The sequence below is a fragment of the Taeniopygia guttata genome, chromosome W (assembly GCF_048771995.1).
Source record: "Taeniopygia guttata chromosome W, bTaeGut7.mat, whole genome shotgun sequence".
NCBI classification, from domain to species: domain Eukaryota; kingdom Metazoa; phylum Chordata; class Aves; order Passeriformes; family Estrildidae; genus Taeniopygia; species Taeniopygia guttata.
In genome coordinates this window covers 15355802-15374918 of record NC_133064.1, presented here as the reverse complement: position 1 = coordinate 15374918, position 19117 = coordinate 15355802, and the positions used below count along the sequence as shown (strand labels likewise).

The following is a 19117-nucleotide window of genomic DNA, read 5'->3' as shown; positions in this document are numbered from 1 at the left end:
GGGAAATGCTGAAATCATACCCTCAAAGGGGACCTCTCCCAAAATGAGAAGCCTGTGTCCCCCCAGTGGAACCCTGTGCAACCAGTGGGGCCACCCCTGTCCCCAAATGGGAGCCCCATGGGACCATGCACCCCAAAGGTGGGATGGCATTGATCCCAAGAGACATCTATTGACCCCAGATGATCCCCCAGTACCCCCACTGCCCCCCATTGACACAATTTGTTTCTTCCCTCCCTTTCCCAGCTCTCACCTGCCCCCCCTCCCCCAAGAGCCATTACCAGCTGTATGCCCGCACCTGTGAGCACACCTGCACAGGTGTGTCGCCCCCCCCCCCCAACCCCCCCATCCCCTCACCCTGCAGCGAGCGGTGCTTTGAGGGGTGTCAGTGCACCGAGGGGCTGCTGTTCGACGGGGCCTGCTGGGTCCTCCCTCCCAGTGCATTCCAGTCTTCCCCCGCTATTCCCTATGGTGTTCCCAAATCCTTCCCAGTTTGTCTCAGTCCCTCCCCAGTTCCTCCTCCTGCATCCCAGTGTCACTCAGTGTCCCCCCAGTGCCCATTTAAGCCTTGCAGTGTCCCCCAGTACATCCCAGTATCCCCTAATGCCTCCCAATGCATCTCAGTAACTCCCAGTTTCCCTCCCCAGTGCCCCTCCAACATTCTCAGTGTCTTTTAGTATGTTCCAGTAACCTCCCAGTGCCTCCCAATGCATCCTAGTCACACTCAGTGCCCCCCGCCAGTGTCCCCTCCAGCCTTCTCAGTGTCCCCCAGCACATCCCAACCACCACCCCAGTGTCCCCTCCATTCCATTCCGGTCCCCCCCAGTTGCAGTCTGGGCAGAGACGGAACTGCCTGGGGCCCTGGGAGGTGCCACCTGGGGGTATCCCATGTCATCCCCCACCCCCCAACCTGTCTCCTCCCTGGGCATAAAGTGGCTCCAGTCACAGCACTGGGACAGACTGGGACCATGGGAATGCAGTGAGTGGGGACACTGGTGGGCATGGGGGACATGGGGACATATGGGACATGGGGGCACATGTGGGACATGCTGGACACAGGGGAATAGGGGAGATCAGTGAGGACACGTGAGACATGGGGCACATGAGGGACATGGGGATATGGAGGGGGGACATGAGGGACATAGGAAGGACAAGGGGACGTGGGGGAGGTCACTGGGGACACTGAGGACATTGGGGGAGACATGGAGGAGCATGGGGGGATATTGGGGCACTGGGGATATGGGGAAGATGGAGAGGTCACAGGGTACATGGGGACATGGTTGATGGGCGATCCCCTTACACTCCCCTAGGCCTGGACACATGAAGGTCTCCCCCATTGTTGTCCTTCTCCTCCTCAGCCACGAAGAGGAGTGGGGACCCCTGAGGACATTGCGGACCTGTCCTGGCTTGTAAGATAAGCATGTATTCTATTGCCATCTGTTGGAGGTTAGGCAGTTTTCTTATCTCTTCCAAGAACAATGTCTCCCTCCGAGGAGATATCTTCTGTTAATAGACTATTGAATGACTCACTGCATAACCGGTAAAGTTACATCATCCCATTGTGAGATGCTCCACCCAGAGGGGAGGAGCCAAGCATTCTTACCTGCATAAAATCAGCACTTTTTTGGAGACACTGGCAGCCACTTCACTGGATTCCCAGAGGAGCAGCTTCTTCTCTGCTGAATTCCCAGAGGAAGACCAGGCCCAACTACTACCAGACCTTCAGAGAAAACTACACCCTTCTAGAGATCACCATTTCAGCAGCATTTCATCTGCCACTCCAGGAGAAGCAGCCACCATTTTAACTGGACTACTACCAACACCCTGACTCCTCAGGGTGTCAGGTTTATGACTCCATCACTAGTTTCATTTGTACTAATTACATTTGTTTTGTTATTTTTTTTTAATTTAGTTTTTTTTCCTAGTAAAAAACTGTTATTCCCATTCCCATATCTTTGCCTGAGAGCCTTTTGTTAAATTGTGGTAATTCAGAGGGAGGGAGTTTACCTTTTCCATTTCACAGGAGGCTCTTGCCTTCCTTCACAGACTCCCGTCTTTTCAAACCTAGACAGGACCCCTGTGGGACCCCTCGGTGAGTTTGGGTCCCAGGCTTATACTGGGGAGGTGCCAGTCCCATCCTGGGAGGTTCTGGAGTGATTCTGGGGGTTCTAGGCCCATACTGGGAGGTCCCAGTCCCACACCAGGAGGTCTCAGGCCCATACTGGAAGGTCCCAGCTCCATACTGGGACATCCCAGTGCCCTACCAGCAGGCCCTATGAACTGGGAGGTTCTGGGGTGACACTGGGGGTCCCTGACCTATATGGGGAGTCCCAGGCCCATATTGGAAGGTCCCAGCTCCACACTGGGAGGTCCCAGGTGCTACCGGGTGTGTTCACCAGGTGGCATCCTATGTGTCACCTGTATCCCAGGTGTGTGACAGGTGTGTGTCCCCAGGTAGGGTCCTGTACCCCTTCGGACCAGGGGTGGGGGATGAGGCCACCCACCATGAGGACGATGGGACGAGCCCTGAGATCTTCCTGCAGGAAAACTTCTCCTTCTTTGGGCATGCCTACCGCTCACTCTATGTAGGTCATATGACCAGGGGGACATGGGGGAGGTGGCATTTGGTTAGTAACACAGGTGGAAGGTGACACCAAGGGGAGGGTGACAAGTTGGATGCAGCCCCAAGATGTCACGTCTTCCTCCTCCTCCTCCTTGACTATGTTGGTGAGTGGGGACCCCTGGGGACATCAGGGATACCCGTGGAGGTCCCTGAAGACACTGGGGACACCTGTGGGACCTTCAGGTGGTTTTGGGGTTCCAGGCCCCTACTGGTGGATTCTGGGGTGACACTGAGGCTCCTAGGCCCATACTGGGAGGTTCTGCGGTGACTGACTGGAGGTTGGGGGTCATCACAGTTGAGGCCACCATGACAGGGATCACCATAGTTGATATGGAGACTCATGACTGGAGGCACTGTACCTGGGACCACTGTAGAGGGGTCACTGTGGTTGGTGCCACCCAAGTGTGTCCCATGGGTGACCTTTGCCTGCAGGTGAACAACAACGGTGTGGTGTCCTTCAGGACAATGGTCCTGGAGTTCACTCCCCAGCCCTTCCTGCTGCCAGGCCACCGCCCATTTGTGGCGCCGTACTGAGCTGATGTGGACACCCGTCTGGGAGGGAATGTCTTCTACCGGCACAGCCGGGACGCCCAGCTGCTGGCACGCTGTAGTAGATAGGGACAGGCGAAGCGGAAGATCACGGGATGTCACGGAAAGATAGACCCCTCCCCTTCTCCCTTCCCCACGTTAGCTATTAACCCCAGAAGCCCCAGAAGCGTGTAGCCACACCTGCCCCGGTAAATTTCCACTCCCGACTAACCCCTGAGACCCCCCAACCCCCTCTCTGACGTAGCAAAGACCCCCAAGACTATTTAAACCCACGAGATGAGATAATAAACGCTTTCGATCGTCCACCAAATTGGTGCCAGCGTCTTTATCGATAGCCCGAGCGGCCTGGAGAGGCCAGGCCGCCGTGCTGCCTCACCTGAACCAGGTCGCCCGTTGCCCTTTATAAAGGCAACATACTGGTGCCGAAACCCGGGAAAAAAGTAAAAAAAAAAAAAAGGAAAAATTCCCCCGGCTGTCGGGATACACCTGGACAGGAGCAGCGGCCGGAACGGTCAAACCGTATCTAGGCGCAGGGAGACGTCCCCAGGATCCGCGAGCGTCATGGACAGCGTCGCATGGGTCGTGAGTGTGAATTATAAGCAATGGAGTATTGAATTTAAGCTCAAGGACTTTTATCTTGCTATAGCAAGGCTGCTTGAGCTTGAGGCAACCGAATGCTCAGTGGATGCTATGCATCCGGGAATATGGGAACAGTGTACAGCCACGCTGGCCGGGGAATCTAAATCCTCAGGCAGTGGCGAGAGCGTTAAGGCACAGGGCGAAGTAGAAAAAGCTCCGCGCAAGGCAATAGAAAAGCAGGAGACGCGGAGTGCAGCGCGTATGCGTTTATTAGTTAGACCCGGGCTCGGGGGGGGGGCGAAAGCGCAGACCACCCCTGGGGACAGTCCGCCCTGGAGCGGAGACCCGGGGGGGCACAGCGCGACAACCCCTTCCCCGGATCAGAGCCCAACCCCCACCACAGAAGCCCCCCGAGACACCCCCGCCGCGGAAAACCCCCAAAAAACCCCCGCCGCAAAAAACCCCCGAGAAACCGCGGCTTCCCGATCCGTCCCGCCGCCGCCGATCAGAGATCCGTTGTCAGAAGCGCAGCGGCGCGCGGAGCGCTTCTGGCAGGAGCTGGCAGGAGAAGCCAGAATCGCGAAAACCGCGGCTCGGGAAGAAGCCCCGGCCGCGTGGCCATGCTGCCGCCTTGAAAATGGCGCCGGGTGCCGTGGAGGGGGGCGGGGCCCGGGTAATCTCGGCGCGAAAACTCGGAAACCGCGCGATTTCAGGGGCGCGCATGCGCGGGAGAAAGAGGCGGAGAGCGGCACGGAGCGCGGAGCCAATCAGCGGCTGCGCTGGGCGCCGCCACCATATAAGGGAGAAACCACCCCCCGCGGGAGGCGCGGCGAGCCGGGGGGGCGGGAGCGGCCCCACCCCCGCGGGGAGCAGCGAGCTCGGGGCCGGACAAAACGGCACCGAGCCCCGGACGTGCACTGGCATTTGACTTCCGGCGCGGAGCCTGGCGACAGCTCTGCCGGCTCGGAGGGGCTGGCGGGGGCCGGCCGGGACTCCGAAACAAAAGAAACGGAACCAGCACAGTTTAAAACAAAACCGAATAGAGTTCTAAGCCGCACCGAAAAGCGGTCACAATATGAACCAACCCGGTTTTACCAGCTGGGGAAAAACACCCCTTGGAGCTGCGGGAGGAAAGAGCATCTCGCCAAGGAATGCGGGTCCCAGCCCCCCGGAAACACGAGATGGGGGGGGGGAGCGCGCGGGCCGAACCCAGCCTCCTCCCACCGCAAGCAGCGCCTGTGCCGCAGAGTCAGCAGGAGACGCCTCGATATGGGACCCCTGGGTAACCCTAGCCATGAAAGTGGGGAGAGAGCCCCGGGGGGTGTGGGAGACGTGCTGCCTCTGTGGCAGTCGGGACCCCCACGTGATGAGACTATGAGAGCCACTGCTGCACACCCACTGCTGCCAATCAAACCTGACCCTCAAAACAAAACTAATGAAAGGCTGTGAGTTCTGTTTGCAGGACACGCTTGTGAACCATCCCCGTGACACACACACCCCTGCTCCAGAAAGAGATGACAGACCACCAAACTGCCAGACAACACCTGAGAATCCCACGGTGGTGAGACCCAAACATGCACAGTGTCTTTATGCAATTTTGCTGTTTAGGACTTGTGGCCGGGGGGCAAGCTGACCCAGGCCACTACCCTCACCAGCCGTTCAGATGGGTCATGCAACATCTTTCAAGTGACAAGGTGTTCAAAGAGGTCACCACCGCAAACGCTCCATCCTTCGTATTCCACATAGCCGATCTGTTTCCAGGGCAACCGAAAATACGGCCCTCAAGCCCACACATCATACTCATGTACATATCTTACTGGTGCCCAGCGTCCAACCCAGGGAAAAGGTACTGTGACTACCCGGGGTGGGGACATTGTGGATATTGGGGCTGCGAAACCATTGTTACAGATGCCAGACCATGGGGAGACGGGTGGCAACCGCAGGAGCCCGACAAATTCTTACAGTTCACCTGGGCACCCTTTGGCTGCGGAGACCACAATGCACAGCCTAGATTACGGGGATGCGTAAGTTATAACATGACTGTCCTACAGCCAGATCACCCTAGCTGGGCCACGGGCAGAACATGGACAGTGGTCCTCAGAGGACCGAGGAGGTGGGTGAATGTGAGAATTATCAGGCTCCAGCCACCAGCACCTCGACCAGTGGGACCCAACAAAATTATCAAGAATGTGCTGAGAGGGAAAAACACAACCCACCCTAAAACCCTGACCTCAAAAGCCACTGACACCCCGACCAGCCTTGCAGATACCCCCCAGATAGGCCGCACGGCTGAGTCAGACCCAAACCCAATCTTTCGTATGCTAGAAGCTACCTTCCTAACCCTAAACGAAACCAAACCAAACCTAACTAACTCCTGTTGGCTTTGCTATGATGTCAAACCCCCTTTCTATGAAGGCATTGCTTTGGACACCCCCTTCAGTTACTCCACAGCCAGCGCCCCCCACCAGTGCAGATGGGACACTCCCTGCAGAGGAATCACCCTGAGTCAAATCACAGGACAGGGCAGATGTTTTGGGAATGCAACCTTAGCAAAGCAGAAAGGCAACTTCTGCACTAAAGTTGTCAAGCCTGACAGAAAAACCAACAAGTGAATGACCCCACCTGCATCTGGGCTGTGAGTTTGCCAGTGATCCAGAGTGAATCCTTATATGTTCCTTGCCAAATTTAATAACTCCATCGATTTCTGTGTTCAAGTTCTGATTGTTTCTAAGGTCCTACATCACTCAGACGAAGAGATATACCATCTTCTCGAAGAACCTAACAGACTCCACAAAAGAGAAATAATCACAGGTATAACTATCGCGATGCTGCTCGGCTTGGGAGCAGCTGGCACAGCCACGGGTGTCTCAGCCATCGCAACCCAACAGCACGGACTCTCTCAGCTGCAAATGACCATCGACGAGGACCTGCAGAGGATCGAGAAATCCATCTCCTATCTAGAGAAATCAGTCTCTTCGCTTTCAGAAGTAGTTTTACAAAACAGGCGAGGACTGGACCTTTTGTTCATGCAGCAGGGAGGACTGTGTGCAGCCTTGAAAGAGGAGTGCTGCTTTTATGCAGATCATACGGGAGTCGTTAAAGACTCCATGGCAGAACTCCGAGACAGACTGGCTCAGAGAAAGAGAGACAGGGAGACCCAGCAGAGCTGGTTTGAATCCTGGTTCAATCAATCACCTTGGCTCACCACTTTAATTTCCGCCCTGGTAGGTCCACTGGCAATACTGCTTTTAGCTATTACCATAGGAGCATGCCTGCTGAACAAACTAGTCTTGTTTGTTCAGGCCCGTCTGGAAAGGGCAAACATTCTGTTCATAGGCCACCAACAAATGCTGTAAACCAAAAACTGCAAACGCAGTCAGTAGCTAAAGCCTTCAACACCTGCCTTGAAAAAAATTACCCAGATTTACCAAACCACCCTTTCCTTAACAAGTTGCAAGTTTGTACCTCACCCCAGTGCCTATATCTACGACTACCTCATTTTGTATGTGATAAGGAGGGGGGAGATGTAGTAGATAGGGACAGGCGAAGCGGAAGATCATGGGATGTCACGGAAAGATAGACCCCTCCCCTTCTCCCTTCCCCACGTTAGCTATTAACCCCAGAAGCCCCAGAAGCGTGTAGCCACACCTGCCCCGGTAAATTTCCACTCCCGACTAACCCCTGAGACCCCCCAACCCCCTCTCTGACGTAGCAAAGACCCCCAAGACTATTTAAACCCACGAGATGAGATAATAAACGCTTTCAATCGTCCACCAAATTGGTGCCAGCGTCTTTATCGATAGCCCGAGCGGCCTGGAGAGGCCAGGCCGCCGTGCTGCCTCACCTGAACCAGGTCGCCCGTTGCCCTTTATAAAGGCAACAGCACGCCTGGCCCAGGACCTGGCACCTGCTGTGCCACCTGGGGACCTGCCTCCACAGCCTACCTAGGCATTTGTGGCCACCTGGGACCGTGTGGCCTATTTTGGGGCTGCCTCAGACAAGGTGGGGGCGCTCAAATATCTTGACCTTCAACCATGATGTCCCTAACCATGGTGGCACCAATGGTTTGGGGACACAGGGATGAAGACATATCTGGGGGTCACAGTGACATGGTGACAATGTCCCCCTGCAGGTGAACACTTTCCAGGCTGTGCTGGCCTCAGATGGCGTCACCTGCTTTGTCCTGCTCGACTACGGAGACTTGCAGTGGACAACTGGCATTGCTAACCAGGGGGATCCCCACACTGGCCTAGGGGGCATCCCTGCACAGGTGGAGATACAGAGAGGCACAGGAGACACTGGGCATGGGGCATCCCTGGGCAGATGAGGACAGTCGAAGGGATGGGGGACACTTGGCTAGGAGGGATTCTGAGCTTGAGGGGGATAAAACATTTTGGGGTGGAATTAAGGGGATTTGGGTGTAATTACAGGGATTTGGGGTGAAATTAGGGGGATTTTAAGTAGGATTTAAGGGGTTTTGGGGTAGAATTAAGGGAATTTGTAGTGAAAACAGGGAGATTTGGTCTGAAATCAGAGGTATTTTAGGTGGAATGAAGTGGATTTGGGGTGAAATGAAGCTCATGTTCAGTAAAATTCAATGGGAATTTGGGCAAAATTTACCCCCTACCTTCTCCCATCTCCCTGTTCCCCTCCCTTCACGTCCCCCCTGTTCCCCCATCTTCCCTCCTGCAGGCTGGGTTCAACAGTGGAGATGACGACCACTACTACAATGTGACAGGGTCATGCACGCCTGCAGTGCAGAGCCTCAGCCACCGCAGCAACCTGGGGGTCCTGGGGCGCTGGGCCTTCCATGTTGACAACTTCGAGACCACTGAGGGTCCCCCCGAGACTCCTGGCACCCTGTCAAAGACACCTGAGGCCCCCTGGAATCTGTTGCCACCCCACAAGACCCTCTCAGTATCCCCCAAGCCCCCAAGGATCACATAGGAGGAGGTGTATGTCTGCGGGTCATGAGCAGGTGACACCTGAGACACTTGGGGTAGGGGGTTTGCCTAACAGCCCTCACCCCACCCCCACAGAAGGTTGTGCTCCCATGGAGGTTGCATTGTGATGGAAACAGCAATAAACACCCACTGAGCAACACCTGTGTCAGGTGTGTGTACACAGATGCATGTGGGCAGCAACACAGATGTCATGTGTGAAATGTGTATGGATCCCCACCTGTTCCCATGAAGGTGACGGAATCAGCTGAGGAGGGAAATTGTCAGTGAGAGGTGACAACATCTGGGTTGTACATGGGTGTGACAGACACACACCTGAGTCAAAAAGAGGTGTGGCATAGATACATCTGGATAACATCTGATGCAAAATGCACTACACCTGGACAGCACTCAGCTCACACACTCCTACATGGTGTTACACCTGGACAACACCTGAGTTCCACACAGGTGTGGATCCACCTGGATTACACCTACTGCAATACAGCATTCCACCTGAACAATACCTGGGTTACACAGAGGTGTACTATGACCAGGACACCACCAGCCCAGCTGAGGGCCCCAACACTGAAACCAAGGGCAGAATAAAGGAAAGGGTTTGTGTTACAGTTAGGGTTAGAGGTTACAGTTAAGGGTTAGTGTACAGTTAGGGCTGTGGTTTGGTTAGGGGTAGGGCTAGGACTTACAGTTTGGGTAGGTTAGAGTTAGATTAGGGGTTATTGTTCGGGTCAGAGGTTTGGGATGCTTTTATTAAATAGCTGTAAGCTTAATTTCAATATTGGAGCGGCCTGATTTTTCGTTATTAATATCTGTAGTGAGATAAATAAATGGTTAAAAATTTGTTCACTGAACCAGGGTGTACTAAGAATATATCTGCTTAGGAGGAAGTAAGGAAGTTGTGGTTAAGAATGTACCGTCCTTGCTATGCTTGCTTAAGTTGCTTGTTTGCGAAACTGTGTCTTAAGTCCCAGGAAGAGGCTCAGAATATGCCAAATAAGGAGAGGTAGTGCAGAGGACAAAGGAGGAAAGACTGCTAGCCTTCATCCCAACGACCACCTGGAGGCAGAATAAGACCCCCTTGCAACAGACTGGAGTCAGCGCAGAGCGACCTAAGAAAGCCACGTCAACAAGAAAGGGGACTGTATAAAAAGAACTGGAACAGGAGACCACTTGCACGCCTTTGGTGGGGCGAAGACTCCCCGGCCACCCAGCGCTGCATTTACCCGCATTGCTTGCTTGCGCAATTAATAAAATCTCTTCAATTGGAATATGACACAAATTGGTCCCGTGTCGTAATTTATAACATGTAGTTATCCTTTTGGGGGCAGGATGGCATAGATACTAATGCAGTGGTTGATTTTTAGTGAGAAATATTTTTCAGTCCGGGCTGCAGGGATGGTGCAGAGGAACTTCTAAAGTGATCCAATATGAAGCCCTATTTTGCTTTACAACAACCAAGTCCTTTCTTACAGATCTTTGGTGAAGACAAAGGGATCAAGGTTTACTTTCTAAATTAGTTACATTTTCAACGATCTGTTTATTAATTGTCACCAAGGTCACTTAGGAGCAGCTAATCATTGGTGTGAGGAGGTGCCCAGAAGAGAAGGGGCTGATGTCTCAAACACCGAGAGCGAGCCCACCCTCTGTCCCTCCCTCCCTTCCCCCCTCCCTTCCCTGGCAGTTCTGGACAGAGTTCTGTACTGAAACTTGTCTGCGACCTTATGGCCCAGGAGGTAGCCAGGGTGACCTTCACTGAGATGTCTGCAGAGGAGTCCACATGGATCGGTCCCTTTTCCATCCCTGTAGGAGGTACCCACCCCCGGGCCCCATGGCGAGGCCCCCCCCCCCCCACCTCCCCCCCGGTGCCCGCCTCGGAAGAGCTGCGGCAGGAGCTGCAGGTTGTGCGGGGGTGGGGAATGGCCGAAGCCCCCGGCAAGGGGCCGGGAATGGACACTGATCCTTTGCTGGCCATGGGCTCGGGGCCCTCCGGCGCCGGGCGAGGGGATGCCGCTTATCCCGGGACTCTGCGGGAGCCGGGAACAGCGACAGAGCTCGGGCTAAACATTAACACCGGGGCCTGAGGGAGTCTCCCTGTCCCAGACCCCCATCTGCGGCCTGGGGCAGCTCCCGGGATCTTTAGGGCAGGGAGCAGCCGGAGGTGGGTGTTCGAACTCCCACCCTTGGGGCAGCATTTTATCCTGAGCCAGGGGATTCCCGCAGGGTTGGAGGCCCTCGGGGACCCAGTATGGAGGGCCCGAAGGGGCTCTTGCGGTTTTTCAAGCCGAGCAAGGCGGTTTCAAGCCCCTCTCTGTGCTCGGAGCGCTGGTACAGCTCCAGCACGGGCAGCCCTAGGCGAGCTGTGGGAGCCGGGAGCGGCTGCCCGAGGCCGCAGAAGCCGCAGGGCCGCTGCACAGGAGGAGCGGCCGCGCTGCCCTGGAGCGAAGCTGGGCACAGAGGGAGTGCAGTGATTCCCGGTGCCGCGGCAGCGCCTGACGGGCGCCTTCCCGGAATCTTCCTGGGGAATGCCGGGCTGTGAGAAGAGCGCGGATGCCTTGGGGGCCGGGAACGGCTGCGAGGGCTGTGTTGGGCGGCCCCGGCTGTGCTCGGCGGCCCGTGGGCCCCCGGCGCAGGCGGGTCCGTGTGGCCGGGCCGGCACCGTTTCCGCAGCGGACTCCGAGAGGAGCGGCCCGGCCCGGCCGTGGCCGTGAGGAGCCTGGCGGGGCTTGGGGGCTGGGCTGAACTGGGCTCGGAGGAAAAGGGCTGATGGAGAGTACTTGAAGCATTTTCAAACACCCAGTGGGAAGCTATTTTAAAAACATGTACTGTATGGTGTTTTACAGACGGTGTTTCCTTCAAGATACTTTAATTAAGAGTTGATTTAATTTTTTTTTTTGTGGGTTTGTAAAAAGCTTCTGTTGCTGTGCAGGTTCCAGGCAGCCTCTGGTGCCCGGCTGGGCAGTGTTTCTTGGGCACACGCCTGCTGAGGGAGCTGGGCCCTCAGGACTGCTGGTGCTGCTCACGGAGCCTCCTCGCAAAGGGGATCTAGGGAGAGCCACAGTCAGAGGCATCTCAGCTTATGGTGGTTCCATAAAGACAGAGAGAAGGTGGAAGAATGTTTGTCTTTTCTGATAAGGAGGCAGCAACTCTTTTCCTGTGCTGTTATCTCAGTGTGAAGAGTTTCTTGATTTTCTTATCCCTTGCTTGAGCTAGTAAAAAAATCCTACATTGCAGAGTACCTATTTTAACATTATGTTGTAACCTAAAACTATATTTAACACACTACTTAAGAGAATTAATACATCATAACTTTCTAACATTACACATATAATAGTCGTTGTAATATTTGCGAAAAGCCAATCATAAAATATGCAGTTTTCACAGTTCCACCTCTTATTCTTTATAAATAATTTGGCTTGAGCAATATTTCTTATCCACTTGCATTCTTTGGACCCTGTTGGTAATCAAATAAAACATGGGATTAATCAAGGAAGAAACATCAAAACAGTCGTAACACATAAAAGGAAGAATCCTAATTTCTTCCACCATCCCATTCTCAATACATTACCCCACCAATTAATTTTTAACATTCTTTTCCCATTTTTGGACTGATACCTGGGTCATAATTTTTTTCTGATATCCTTTGTTTTGTCTAGGATGATTTCCTCATTGTCATCTATTTTCAACAATCTGATATATTAAACTTTCTACAAACACCCCCTTCTTTAGCCAATAAATAGTCTAAAGTCAACCTATTTTGATAGCCTACAGTTTTTGTTTGCTTTTGCTGACTCGATATTAATTCCAATCCCTTGTGAAAGACAATAGCATAGTTTTTGTTCATCAGGAAAAGCCCTAGGGATTGTGTAAGACACAGGGAACAGTGGGGCAGGAAGGCAGGATGTATGGAATCAATAGATTGTGGAATTGAGAAATCTTTGCAAGCTGCGTAACTATATTTGGAAAAGTTGTTGCAGAGTTAACGCTACCTTGGAAGAAGAAGAATAGGAGCTTTCCTCAAACGACCACCGGACAGCAAAAAAAGAGACCCCCTAACAACAGGAAGCACATCCTGCAGAGTACATCTGGAAGGCCATGTCAGCAGAAAATTATACAGTATAAAGAATGTTATAAATGAAAATTTGTCCAGCCAAATTAATATGAAAAATAAAATATTTATTTTGCAATCAAATTTTATCTAGCCAGCCACAAGGAAAGAACAGAGCCGAGCCCGGGGTCGGCCCTGGGTGTGCAACAAAGAGGTCAGCCTCAGCAGAGGTTTTCCTCCATGCCTACACACTTCCATCCTGGCACAAGCGGTTTTTATAGGGAAAATTCCGCCTGAGGCCAAGATTTCAGCAATCAGTCTTTTCTTCTATTCAGAGTCCATATGTTAATAAGATTTTCTTTTCTGGTGATGAGGGAGAACAAAACAGTGTCTGGAGTTTGTTGAATCCCTTGATGAAATTTATGGGAATTCAGGGACGCTGTATTCACATGTATCTGCCTGAGGATTTCCATGATATCCATCTCGGGTCGTTCACGCGAATGATCAGCACCTGGGGTTTCTGTATCTCCCCAGACATGGCCCATCTCCTGGCTAGCTGTACCTTCTTACTTGTAAATCAGTTTCCAATCTACACCTGGTCTCACCTGCGCCTGTGGGGGGGGGGAATCCTAATACAAACGTATACTCTAACAAATATTCAATATCACATATATCATATTAGAAATGGCGCGAATTATATCTACTACACATAACAAAGAAGGACCGAGATAAGGAACTGATGCGAGCCGTGGGTGGAGCAGAGCAGAGAGAGGCTCCCCAGTCGCCCAGCGCTGCATTTGCCCATATTACTTGCTTGCTAAATTAATAAAATTCTCTTTATAAAGTGACACAAATTGGTCCCGTGTCATAATTTATAACATCCCTGAGCAACTTTGTTTGTTATCTCCTCTATAACTGCTTGGATTCCTATAATACGATTCAGTATATAATTTGGGATTAACACAGAGCTAGATTGCTGTTCTGGTTTCACCTTTTTGTTTACTAATTGCTTTTTTGCGAGTCTTGGACTATATCTCTGAGATCAAATGTAAAACAAATCCATCTCTCTCCTTTTGGACATTTAATGCCTCGTCTATTACTACTTTTTCCTAAATTCCTTGTAATCCAATATTTTTCTTTATTTTGCTTGCAGATACTTAATTTGGATGGGTTATAAAAGTGGCTGTTGACATGGGTGTGTGTAACAAAAAGGAACTTCGGTTTCTTTCCATGCAATACTTTCTGTAGCATTTGTGACACGATCTTGCTGGTATCTCAAAAGATATAACACAACAAATGAGAGGCAGAAACAGGAATAACAGAGGTCTGGTATGGCTTATACCCACACTTTCCCTGCCTATGGAGTTGCTTCCCAGAGCAGGTACGTGTGATCTTCTCGGTGGCGAGTACAGTGGTCAATCCAGGCTTGCCCTCTGTTTCCCTTGTCACTCTTTTTTACTAATTTTTCTTTTGGCAAGTCCTTTTTGACACTCCTTAACTGTGGTTTCCCACCGTTCCTCAGGTATTTCTCAGCTAACAGGCACTGATAATTCCCATCCACAAGACAAAGTTATTGCTTCAGTTGTTTTGAGTTTTATCTGTATAGGGGATAGATTCAGTACTTGATACTTCTTGTAATTAGAGCATTCATTTTGTGAACTACAATACCAATTATTCTCATAATTTGAACATTTACTTATAACCCAGCTAGCGTGTCCAGTATTGGGATGAATCAAATAAAGTATACAGTATAGTATTAATGGTAATCTCTCTTCTTCCCTGTACAAGTCACAAGCTAAGGCCAGAGTATAAGAACTCTTTGATTAAAATAGTCCTGATCCTCCTGTTTGAAGTGGCAGTATTCCTCTCCCGAGGAGGTGTCAAAGGCCTCTTAGGGCTTATTCAGGCAATGCTTAAAGCCAGTGATGTAAGCTTTGCTTTATTTCTCAGTTAGGTGTTATTCTTTGTACTTTTCTTGGTTCATTTGGGTCTTCCCAAACCATTACTACTCAGCCGCAAAGTCAATTTGGTATCACCCGGTTTAGATGTTGTTATAAATGAAAGTTTATTCAGCCAAATTAAAAAACAAAACAGTTTTATTTGCGGTCAAATTCTATCTAGCCAGCCACAGGAAAAAAAGAAAAAAAAAAACAAAACAGTGCCGAGCCCGGGGTCAGCCCTGGGTGTGCAACAAGAAGTCAGCCTCAGGAGAGGTTTTCCTCTATGCCCCACACACCTCCATCCTGGCACAAGCAAGTTTTATAGGGATAATTCCGCCTGAGGCCAAGATTTTTGCAATCAGTCCTTTCTTCTATTCAGAGTCCATATGTTAATAATTCAGTGTCTGGAGTTTGTTGAATCCACATGGATCTGTCTGGGGATTTCCAAGATTTCCATCTCGGGTCGTTCACGCGATGATCAGCGCCTGGGGTCTCTCGTCTGGCGCCTGGCTAGCTGTATCTTCTCACTTGTAAATTAGCTTCTTAACATACACCCGGTCTCGGAGGGGAGGAAAAGGGGGGGGGGGAGGCTAGTACAAACGAGGTAAATCTAACAAGTATTTAACATTATATATTCCATATAAGGAAAGGCGCAAATTATGTCTATTACCCATAACAATCCCCCACCTTCTATATTAACCCATTAATTTGCGCCCTAATTTCTGCCTCTACTGAGTCCCAAGATTTCTTTATTTTTATTCGCTTTCATTTATTACATCTGGAATTTCCTGGTAAATTTTATAGTTTTGTTCTTTACCCTTTATTCGTCCTTCAAATTTTGCTAGGGCCTCAGCTGCCCTGCTATGAGGAATTTCTTCTCTTAGTATTATTATTTTTGGTACCTGATTTGTTTTTCTTAGGGCGGCTTCTGGGTCTGTGGGTAATGCTGCTATTTGCATACCCTGCACCACTGAATGGATGAGTCTTATAAAGCAGGGGATGAGACAGGGTAGGAATATGACTCCTGCTACTGAACATAAAATGAAGAAAATTACTTTCTTCCACCAAGCCCCATCAAACAAATGGTCCCACCACGATGCTTGGAGAAGTGAGTTCCACTTTTGTACTGGAACATGAGCTACCCGTTTAATTTCTGTGGCCAGATCTCTAATGGCTTCCCCATAATCATCTATTTCTATACAGCATTGAGATTTGTTAAATTTTCCGCGCACACCTCCTTCTCCAGCTAGTAAGTAATCAAGGGCTATCCTGTTTTGATACACAAAAGCCCTCATTTGAGAGTGTTGTTGGGATAATAATTCATGAGCATCCGAAGTGTGATTGGATACAATCTCCACTACAGCCTGCAATCTTATTAAGCGGTTTAATAAATAGATGGGGGTCCGGTATCCCCACGACCCATCCTGAGCCCATGTGGCAGGACCATAATATTCAATGATCCTTTCAGCAGGCCATTCATCCTCTCCCCAAGTTTGTTCCCCACCGATGAGAGGGAATTTTTCTTTTAAGCTCCTCTTTTCTCGGTTCAGGGATTCATACAAGGGGGCTCCCAGTGAACTACTTTCTGACCTGGGTAGGGTGAAGAAAACAGGTCTGATTAGTCCTACCGTGCAGGATCCTTTCCAGCGTGGGGGTAATTCGCTGTAAGCCTTTTTCCCGCAGATCCAGTGTAATCCATTAGGTGCTTTCCACCTGGTTGTTATACTCTCAGGCTCGTCCTAATACTTACTTACTTGGCTGATTGACTGATAAGGGTTAGCTCCGGGGCTTTTGTACCAGCAAAGCCCAATTCGGTCACTCCATTCACAGTTGTTCTTTTTCTCCTGGCTCCAGTACCCAGTAGGGCTTTCAGGCTGCCAGACCTTGATGTGGCTGGTGGAATTCATGGATAGAGTGGAAATGCAAGGAGTATATCCTACAATTTCTGAATATAACCCTCCCTCCCTGCTAAGGCAGAATGTTCCAATTACCCGTTGGTCCAGTACCCACCCCTCTGGTCTTTGAATTATTTTGGGGGTCCCACCAGCTTCCCATTTTAGTAGTTGCTCAGGGGTCAACCCCTCCCCCCTCCAAGGCCATTTTTCTGAAGATTTCAGCCCCCCACAGACCCAGCAATTAGACAACCTCAATTCTGTGGCAATTTCCTGCATCAGATCTACAAAAAGGTTTTGATCAGAGGCAGGTAATCCCCACTTTGCATATTGTTTTTCCAATTGGTCATATTGTTCACTTAGGGATTTCAGCTTTTCTTGTTCTAGTCTCTTTTTTCTTATTTCAGCTTCCTGTCTTTTTACCTCTTGCATTACCTGTTTCATCTTACTTTCCGGATCCATCCCTTCTTTGTCCTTGGTAAAACAGAACATCTTATCATACTGTAGACAAACCCTGTCGTCCTGGTCCCCTAAGAGGTCCAGGATGACTGGCTCAGTTTCTAGAGGTACCCTGTTTTCATATTTTAGGTTATTTCCCACCCAGTAGGTTTTTCCCCCATTACACATATACTAATTTTATTCAGATCATAACATACTGGTTTAGCTTGGAAATAAGCAACAAAGACAGATTCCTGCTTTCCCCCAACCCATACAGTGCGATTACATTTGTTACAAACTGGAATTGAAACTTCCCTTGTGCTCCTTTGATGTAATTTATGAGCTGACTGTCCGATTTCAAGGTATGTTTTCGATTTTTCTTTGAATTTGTACACCCCCTGTTGAGTGTTAATATCAGGACAACGTTTATTAAGCTTACCCTTGCTGCAGTTCCATGAGGTAGGAGGTGATTCCTCTGGGTATCTGCCACCAGGTTCCCCCTTCCCAGGATTGGGGAAGTTACTGAGGCATGAGGCTAGGCTAAGGCTCGCCCAGACTAATCCCACTGCTAGGATCCCTCTGCCGTTCCCAGCGCCCACTGGGGTGCGTCCAGTGGCGGGGTAAACCATCTTCTTGGCAGCAGGAATCTTTGTCTGTGGTTTCATACTCAGGCCGAGCTGCATACCTTTGTTTAAAATGCCTCACTGGTGTGTTCTGGACTGCGAGGTACATTGTTCGATTTATGACACTCAACAATAAAAATTTTAGCTTTTTGTTTGTAATTTCCCCCTTAATTCCTTCTGATACGAGAGGAAAAGAAGAAGAAAACCTAAAGCCTAGATTATTGGATCTAATTAGAACAATCTTAGCCTTGTGGCTATTTACCAGAAAACGGCCAGTCAGGTCTTCCTCCTGCTCGAAACACTTCCCAAACAACCCACTTGGTATGAACTGTTCAACATTATGACAGTATCTGCAAGGGAAATGTAGGAGAGGATAATAGTTACACTCTGGCATAGAACGCTTGATAGATGTGATCAGTTATTTACTTGACCACTGTAGGGTTATTTTCAAATTTCCGGGGGAAGGAGGTGATTTTCCACTCTGGTGCCTGGTTTTGGAGATCGACCTTTTTTACCCTTGACGCGTGTGTCCACCCCTTTTCTGCAGTTCGTATAGCGGTATCTGTAGTTAAAAGAACAAGAAAAGGTCCCTCCCATTGAGGTGTTAATGGGGCTTGCGGCCAGGTTTTTACAAGCACCCTGTCTCCAGGTTGTATTTTATGTATCGAGAAGCCAAGAGGGCTGTTTTGCATAATTACCCCCTGCTTTCGCAATTCTTCGAGATTCTTATTTAATTCTACTAGATATGGTTGTATTTGTTTATCCTCTAATTTCGGATGCCCTACAGGCATACCATGGGTATAAGGCATCCCATATAACATTTCAAAAGGTGAAAGTCCCGTCTGGGAATGAGGCATAGTTCTTATATTTAATAAGGCTAATGGGAGGCATTTAATCCATGACATTTTTGTTTCTAACATTAATTTTGCTAATTGGGCCTTCAATGTTTGATTCATTCTCTCAACTTGTCCTGAACTTTGAGGGTGCCACGTGGTGTGGTATTCCCATCGAATGCCCAAAGCATCTGCTAATAGCTTGATTATCTTTGATGTGAAATGTGTCCCCTGGTCTGAATCAATGTAGCTTACTAACCCATAGCGTGGTATAATTTCTTCTAATAAGATTTTTGATACTGTTTGGGCTGTAGCCCTGGAGCTTGGGAAAGCTTCTACCCAGTGGGTTAGCTTGTCCACCATGACTAATAAGACTTTGTGTCTCCCGACCTTGGGTAGTTCAGTGAAATCTACCTGGATCCTTTCAAAAGGCCGGTAAGCTGCTGGACGACTCCCCATTAACCTTTTGGAGTTTGCACGATTTATTTTTTTGCAAGTTATGCACCCTTGCACCTCTTGTTTAGCTAATTCATATATGCCTTTGCAGCCGAAGAATCTCAGGAATTGCTCTGCCAGAGCTCGGGCCCCCCAGTGTGTCTGTTGGTGTAATCTTTTTAAAATCTTGCTAGTGTATTCCTTT

The 19117-nt window shown here is 50.1% G+C and overlaps 1 pseudogene; it reads left to right on the top strand.

Annotated features, from left to right (window-relative positions):
- Positions 1-125: 125 nt before the first annotated feature.
- Positions 126-8695, top strand: LOC140682045 (sushi, nidogen and EGF-like domain-containing protein 1; annotated as a pseudogene).
- The last annotated feature ends 10422 nt before the right edge of the window (positions 8696-19117 follow it).